Here is an 8,173-nt window from a genome sequence, read left to right as displayed (position 1 = left end):
ATATGAAGGGACTTATGGCACAACTTGCCTCTGTACAAGCTCCAATACATGAAGAAGATGTTATTGCTATTCTCCTAAAAGTTGTAAAACAGGTGTTTCCTACTCTTGTAACCACTCTCACCAACATTCCATATCCTACATTGGCAAGTACCATTCAATCCTGTTTGGATGAAGAAAAGAGGAACCACAAAGAAAGTAGCAACAGTCAGGCAACTTCAAATTCCCGTGATCAAGTATTGGTTCATACAGCTCTCACTAGATGTTCTTTTTGTAAGAAAAAAGGACATCTTGTAAACAACTACTGGAAGAAGTATCCTGAGAAGATGAAATGTAACAAGTGCAAGAAGATAGGGCATACCACTAGTAAAAGCCCCAACACTCCTGATATACCCAAAGAATTGGTGGCCAACTATGCCTCCAATCCATTTGAAGATCGAATTTTTTGACTATTTAAATCATCTACCTAAAACAACCTTGTAAGCCTGATTTATAAAGGCATCCCAAGAAGGGGGGGAACCTCTTCCATGCTTTGTAATCCAATGCCACCCTGGCATTTGGGGGGGGGGGGTGTTAGAAGGCAGGCATAGAAACCCACTATAAGCAAGGGAGTATAAGGGTAGACGAGTGTGAATAGCCCTAGGGGCAGGGGAAACCCTGGCAAAGGCTATATTAACAGCCTATGGGTCACTATCATGTGTGGAAGAGTGTACCCAAGTTGTACTCTAAGCAACTTAGTAAGCAAGATTTCATTCTTGTACTTTGAGCTCTCTTCTCCCTCTTGTGCACACATTCCAATGCTGCAACTCTAGTTTTCAACAATTGTATTAAAAAAGAAAGCAAGTACTATGCTTTATAGGAATAGACTAGGCTACACTTTCCACCACTGTGCATATGGGATTCTGCATCTTGAGCCCACACTGCTCCATACAAAGAGGCTTAGCTGGGTGTGATAGCCAATATCTCAACACCCCTCCTTAATCACAACCAGAGAAGTACAAAGTGTGTAGAGGATTTAGTGAGCGACCACCTGCAAAGTGTGGGAACACTACAAACATGGTAAACACCAGAGGGAGTCTGTCATAGAAAATGCTTAGTGTGGGTAACAAAGACATGGTGGATATCCAGAGGCTGTAACATGGGCCTCACAAAGTGTATAGAGGCTATAGTACAAGGTAGGAGTTTACAAGCTTATGTCAAAAGCATTAGGGCTAGGCAATACAAGGCTAAAAAAGTCTAGTAAAAATTTGGATCAAGGACTAACAGGTCCTTGTGGTTTTTAGCATTTTTATATATGTCATTATGAATCTTCTTGTCCTTCTACATGTAGTCCACTTTGCTCTTTTTGATCTTGTACCTTGTCCTTCACTTTGCTTGCATCTCTAGGGTCCTCATGGTTGATCTTGTTCTTCTTCTTCTCCGCTTTGCTTGCAGCTTTCATCTTTTGGTCCTCTTCTTCATGGTCTTCTCCTTTATTGAATTTGCTTGCATTAGTCTTCATATCATCATCTTTGAGGCAACACGAATGTGTTCATAGTCTTTAAATAAGGTAATTGATTGTTCTTTGATGTAGGCATTTCCATGTCTTCCTACAAGTGGGTCAAACAAGTCTTCCATGTAGTGCAAATGGGAAACAAGAATAATGTTTCTTTTCATGAACAGTAACCACTCAAGATACTTCATACTTGGCATAGAATTTGTGTCAAAAAACACAAGTGAAAGTAGTGTGAAAAAATACACTATGTAGTATCAAGAGATACTAGTTAAACTTAATGTTGTTTTCTTGAGCTTTGAGTTCTCAAGATCTTCAAATTTTCATCAATCTTCTCAGCTTTAAAAATGGCTTCACTTGTTTGAGGTTGATCAGTACCAAGTTGACTTGCAGTGTGTTGAAAAACACAAGCAATGGTAGCATAAAGTTTCACTATGCTTAATGCTTGTACTTCAGTGAAAGGTTCAAATCTTCAAAAGCTTTCCAAGGCTTGCTTGTTGGATACTAAAATCTTGTTGGAAACTTCAATTCTCAGTGGATCAAAGTGGCAGAGGTTTGGTTTAAGTGGCAAGAGAGAGAAAATGAATGAAAAAATGAGCTTGAAGGTAAGTGGCTATGGCTGCCAGTTACTGTTTCAGGATAACAGCATGATATTTTGGCTATAGCAGTTCATAGAATGGACCATTTGAGTTAAAATTTTGTCAAGAGGTACCCCGTATGATAAAATTCAAAAGCCTTATGGTAGCCCTTGACATTGTGAGGCGTGATGATGGTGCCATCAGTTGAACAACAGCAGGCTAGCTATGGCTTCCTGAAGTACCATCTCTGAGTAATCTTCTAATATCTCTCTGTTGGAGTGGAAATTTCTCAAGCCCTCCTAGTTGAAGTAAGTCACCTATATGACAAAAAATTACCTTTGATAACTTGTGGATAATGCTCAGAGTAGGGAGAGAGAACAGATCCATTTTACCACAGTGAAATTTGCGCCATATCTATGTTTTTCAACAATGCTAGGTTGTATGTTGCACAATGTCAGGAAATTTTGGGCTATAAAGATGCATATTGACCTAAGGAACAAAATTGAGAAGAAAAATTGAAGAGATATGGCCTAGTTGAAGAGATATGACTGCTCCAATAGAGGTAGGTAGGTGATGTCTATGATAGAGTGAAGATGGAGGTGGAAGATGAAGGGTTTATGTCAATATGAGCTAGCCAAAGGGTGAGAGGAGCTGAAGGAGTGATTTGTAGAGTTGAGCCATGCACGACTAGTTGGGCTTTGATACCATGTAAAAATGTCAGAGCTAGAGCATGACTATGGAGGTTGAAAGAGGAAGAGTGGGCTCATGAGGCAACAGACATCAAGACCAAATGTCACACAAGTGAATTAGGTTCCAAGATGGAAGCTTGGACTCATAAACACAATCTTGTGTGTTGAAAATGACATAGAAACTTTGATGGAAGTACAAAAGTACTATGACATTGTATTCGAAAAGAGAGCAAGTACAATGATTTATAGGAATAGACTAGGCTGCACTTTCCACCACTATGTATATGGGATTCTGCATCCTGTGCCCACACTGCTCCATATAAAGAGGCTAAGCTCGGTGTGATAGCCAATATCTCAACATGGAGTTCCCACACACTGGTCTCTCTCTTTTTGCTTGAATCTCCATACCTCTTTTTCTCTTCTTGCTTCTCTTTAGCTCGTGAAACAATCTTTACAAAATAATATTTGATTTTTTAAATTAATAAATATGACAAAATAGTCAACTTGACCATGGGCTATGACAATTTAGTTTTGCAGCGGGGGCACTCTATTGTCCAAAGGAGTAGTATTGGTAGCCTCCATATTTGGATTTAACTCAATCTCATTGCTTGTAACTCTAGTAGCTATGGCATGTGTAGTAGCGACACTCAGAGGTGTAGGGAGATGAGATCTCCTTAGTTGATGATGCAATTTTCTTTGATGGAATGACAAGAGGGTAGACTTGTTGGGGTATATTTTTAGTTAGGAAATAGAATGAGAAGAGTTTAGGCTAAAAAAAAGTGACAATGTAATAGTGTGTCCTCATCTCCTTGGTGGGAAAGGGGACTAGGAAGACTTTATTTTCTCACTCACTCTCTCCCACTCTTGCACGAAGGACTTCTTGTATGGTAAGGGGGAGGGGGTGTCCTTTTATAGTTGTGGAGGGTTTTGGGGGAGGGGGTGCTAAAAGTAGAGACCTTCATCACCCTTGCTTTCTTATGGCTTTTATTTCCTCTAAATTGATTGAAAGCAGATACCTTCACCACACTTGCTTTCTTATGGATTTCCTTTCCTCCTCTAAATTGATTGATAACCCTTGAGTTGCATTTTGAAAGCATGGCATATCCTCTAAATTTATAGATATCTAAATTGCGGCTTTTGTAGAAACTTGGAAGGAATATCACAAGGTTCAACAAAAAAAGTTGTTTTACATGTAGATAAATTTTGCAACAACCTCATCCATTTCCTTGAAAAGCAAACTTGGCCTTCTTCATGGGGAAACACTCCAAGGACATGGATGTGGCCACATCATTTAATGCTATATTCACTAGACAAAGGAATAGTGGATCATATCTACTATTGTAGAAATGGCTTCTTGGAGGTGGTCTTTAACAATAGAGAAGTTGTCAAGAAGATCCTAGATTAGGATATTATTTGTAGCTTTGATCTTGTGTATATTTGTCCTAGCAACACGTTGAATTTGTAGGGATAATATTAAGTAGGAATGTTTGGTGTGGGTGGAAATACCTAACTTACTTGCATATCTTGGAGCTTATCTCCTTATATTGCAAGGGGATTGGGAAAGCCTCTCTATTCCCCCCTTGCTATCCCATTTTGAAATAATATATGTCTTCTCTAGGATAAAAATGATCCCAAGCTTGAAAATTTGGATGATATTCCTTATGTGAGGGAACTTGCCAAATTAAAAACGTTCTTTTCCTACAATGCAACAAAGCTATATGGGACAAATCAAAGCACATGGTTTCATCGCCTAGATTCATGCAAATAAATATAGCATGCAAGATAGTGTAATATTTCTTTCTTGGTTCAAATCACATGGAAACATAGAGCGAGGAGATAAAGGATTTGAGAAGCTGGATAACAATCTTGCCCCCAATCATGGGGATGTTGGAGTGCATTGAGTTGGTCACTTTAAATGAGCTTGAATGGGAAAGTTAAAATCTAGAAATGGATTTGTCTTTATTAGCTTGATGCAATGTTAATGGAAGGAGCACAAACTACATGATAGAAGTGGCTCTATATTTACCTATAGGTACACTTATTTTGTGGGTGAAGTCCAAGGCTCTAATTTTGGCCGCATAATTATTATTAAAAGTAAAACAAATCTTTTCTTAAAATTCAATGCTTTAGATAGAAGAATTCTATAGGTTGCACTAGATTGGGAATGTTCTATTTTAGACATAACCAATGTTATGGTCACAATGATGCCCAATAAAGGTTGTACTAGAGTAGGAAGGTTCTACTTTAGGCATAACCAATGTTTATGGTTACAATGATGCCTAATTGAGGTAGGATCAATGGGCCTTACTTGCTCCTCTTGCTGTTGGCAACTACCTCTTAGGGGGAGCAATTTCAATATGGTCTTAATAAGTGAGTCTAATGCCTTTACAATATCTTCTTTATCTTAGGGGGAAGAACTCTTATCTTGGGAATGGGCTTTGTGCTAGTTGGTGTTAGTGGACATTAGTGGCAATCTCCAAGATCAATATCCTACCTTGAATTTTAACTTAGTCATGTGGGTTATTGGGCAAGACTTGATAAATGGTATTGCTCTTGGGATGGTTGATGGTCAACTCAAGAGTGGACTTTGATTGTCTCCTATTGGATTATATTCCTATCATAGCCACCCTCTACCCTTATGAATTGTGCAAGATTGAAAATTTTCATAAATTTCTTGTTCCAAATCATAGACGTCTTAAGAAAATTGAATTTAACTATATAATTGAAGGTTCAATAGAGGCTTTGAAGGAGGAAATAAGGAATGGATTTGATGATCCATGAGAAAATTCCTTGAAGATAGTCTTGTAGAGTATCAAGATTCAAGGCATTTGGTGGGAGGGGGCAATCTAAGCTTAATTGGGTTGAGACGATTTTTAATGCCTCAACTGAAGTGGCTAGAGGAAGAAGGCCAAGTGACAAGTTTAATTTCCCTATACTGCAATGGGATGTGGAGATTAGACAAGTTACTTACCTTGACATGGATTATATCTTGTGAGGATTCATAATAACTAGGCTCGAAAGGAGAAGGTTGAAGGAACGCATTGTAATTCCTAAAAATCAAGAGAAAAAATAGACCATTAAACAAAGCGAGGTTTTTGGCATGTGCAAGAACTATTGTATGGAAGTTAATGGACAAGAAGGGGCTAGTGAGTACCAAGCAATGGAGAGTTTCCTTAAGTGCATGTAAAGAGGGTAGTTGCCACAAAAGATAATGATTACTATTGCAAAAATTCATAGAAAAAGAGCTATTGAGGGAAGTTAAAGGACTAGGTGTCAAAAAGGCCCTTGGATTCGATGGCATGAACCTCTTTAAGCATTTCTAGCTAACAATGAAGGATCACATAATTAGCCTAGTAAATCATTAGTAGACAATGAATCTTTGCCATCGTCATGGAAAAATGATGTGATCGAATTGCTTCCCAATCAAAATTAATGCTTCAAATTGGGGCACTACATGCCTATATCTCTCATGGGCACCATTTAAAAAATATTAAAGAAGGTTTTGGCAACAAGACTCTTTTCCATTTTATAAAAGTGCATCAATAAGAACTAGTATGGTTTTATTAAACGTTGATAATTAATGGATAATGTTTCAAACATTTTCATGGCTATAGAATGGGCCAATATCTGTTGAGAGAGGAAAAAGGCTGAATTTTTGATTGATTTTTGTTGTTTTTGAGGTTCGAATGGTTGATTTTTGATGGATTTTGAGTGATGTTTGTGGTTGTTAATGGAAGCGTTTGAGAGTGTTTTGGATGATGTTGATTATGTTTTGGAAGCTCATGATGATTCTTAGTGGAAATATGAGGCTCTGTGATGTTTTAATAGGTTATGTTGTTGAGGTCCTGATTGCTTCTGATACCTTCTGTTTAGCTTCTATTTTGTTTTGATTTTCTTCTATATATGAAGCATGGATTGATGATTGATGAAGGTTGAGGTCTTTTGAAATCTTATTGAATAGTTTTTGATAGTTTGGAATGGTTTTAGTATGAATTATGAGGATATGTTGTTCTCTGATGACCTTCTGTAGACCTTCTGTAGAGCCTTCGTCTCTGTCTCTACTCTGCAGTCTCTGTTTTGATATGTTCTGTTCTGTTCTATTCTATTTTGAAGATCTTCTGTAAGTGTTTTGTAGAATGTATGTGTGAATTTGGGAAATTTTTCTAACTTTTGGAAAGGATGAATCTAAGTTCAAAAGAGCTAAAACAAATGGAAGAAGTAGCTACTGAAGACTGAAGAGAAGATTAGAGTGACAATGACAGCAGTGAGCTATGAAAAGACACTGTAGTGGCTCTGGTGCCCTTTCATACCTCCCATACCTCTTGGGAGGTGCATCCACGATCTAAGAAGGATTATTAAGTGCCATTATTGAGTATTGTAGTGAGGCTATGATGTATTATTGAGAGAGCAAGAGTATGTGAGAGAGAGAAGTGAGAAAAACTCAGTTCTATACCTAAAAAACAATGTATCTACTATGAGAGATTGAGAGAGAAAACTATGAAGACATTGAAGATGAATACTATGTGATTGATTTCCATTAAAAAATGGTGTATTCTTTTGTGTTCTTGTTTGTTATGATGGATTTTGTGAAGAAATTGAAGATTATGGTTGATTCTATCAAATCCATGGAGATATATACTATGATGCTGCGTGAAGATTTGCTATTTTCCTTGTTTTGGTCATCTAAAGAATGAAACAAAAGCTTGTTGATGTTACAAGATAGATTTTCTTGCAGTAGAAACCCTTTTTCCTTGGTGTCTCTCTCGGGGCTCCAATATCTCAGGGAAGAAGATCTCCTTCTCGCAATTGAAAATTGAGAAGGCTTTCAACAAAGTAAATTGGAGCTATCTTAGTAAGGTCATGGTCAAAATGTTATTTAGTAGGAAGATTATAGACCCTACAATATCGCTTGGCACCAAAGTGGAGGCACACACATTTGTGAATCACCTATTGCATGATAGTTATAATTGATACATACCTCTACAAGGTTATGAACTCAGAGTAGTATTGCTCCATTGTCATCTTGTTTGATCTTGGGTTAAGGAATCCATTCATCTTTATAGATTGGTGAGAAGGTGGAAAATAACATTAATTTCTTATCCCCTTGATATCTTCCTAAGTTTCAAAATCTTTTGATACTCCATTTTCATTGTAGTATTGTTCTTAGGATGGAAACTTTAAAGTCTAAAGAGCTCCAAATTTAAAGTCAAGAGAATATATTCATTTGAGTCAATCTATGTTGGATTTTTTTGATATTGAAATTATTGGATTGCGAGCTTGAAAGACAAACATATAATATCAAATAAGATAAACCAAAAAATTATATGAAGAACATGTAAAGAATTAACATTTAGCATTGAGAGGTCTCTCTAGGATTTTCAAAGTGACACATAAGGCTCATGAGAAAACAAAATCTT

Source organism: Lygodium microphyllum, chromosome 27, assembly GCF_053477565.2.
Source record: "Lygodium microphyllum isolate KBCC chromosome 27, Lygodium_microphyllum_v1.1.10, whole genome shotgun sequence".
Classification (NCBI taxonomy): Eukaryota; Viridiplantae; Streptophyta; class Polypodiopsida; order Schizaeales; family Lygodiaceae; genus Lygodium; species Lygodium microphyllum.
This window is presented reverse-complemented; position numbering follows the sequence as displayed.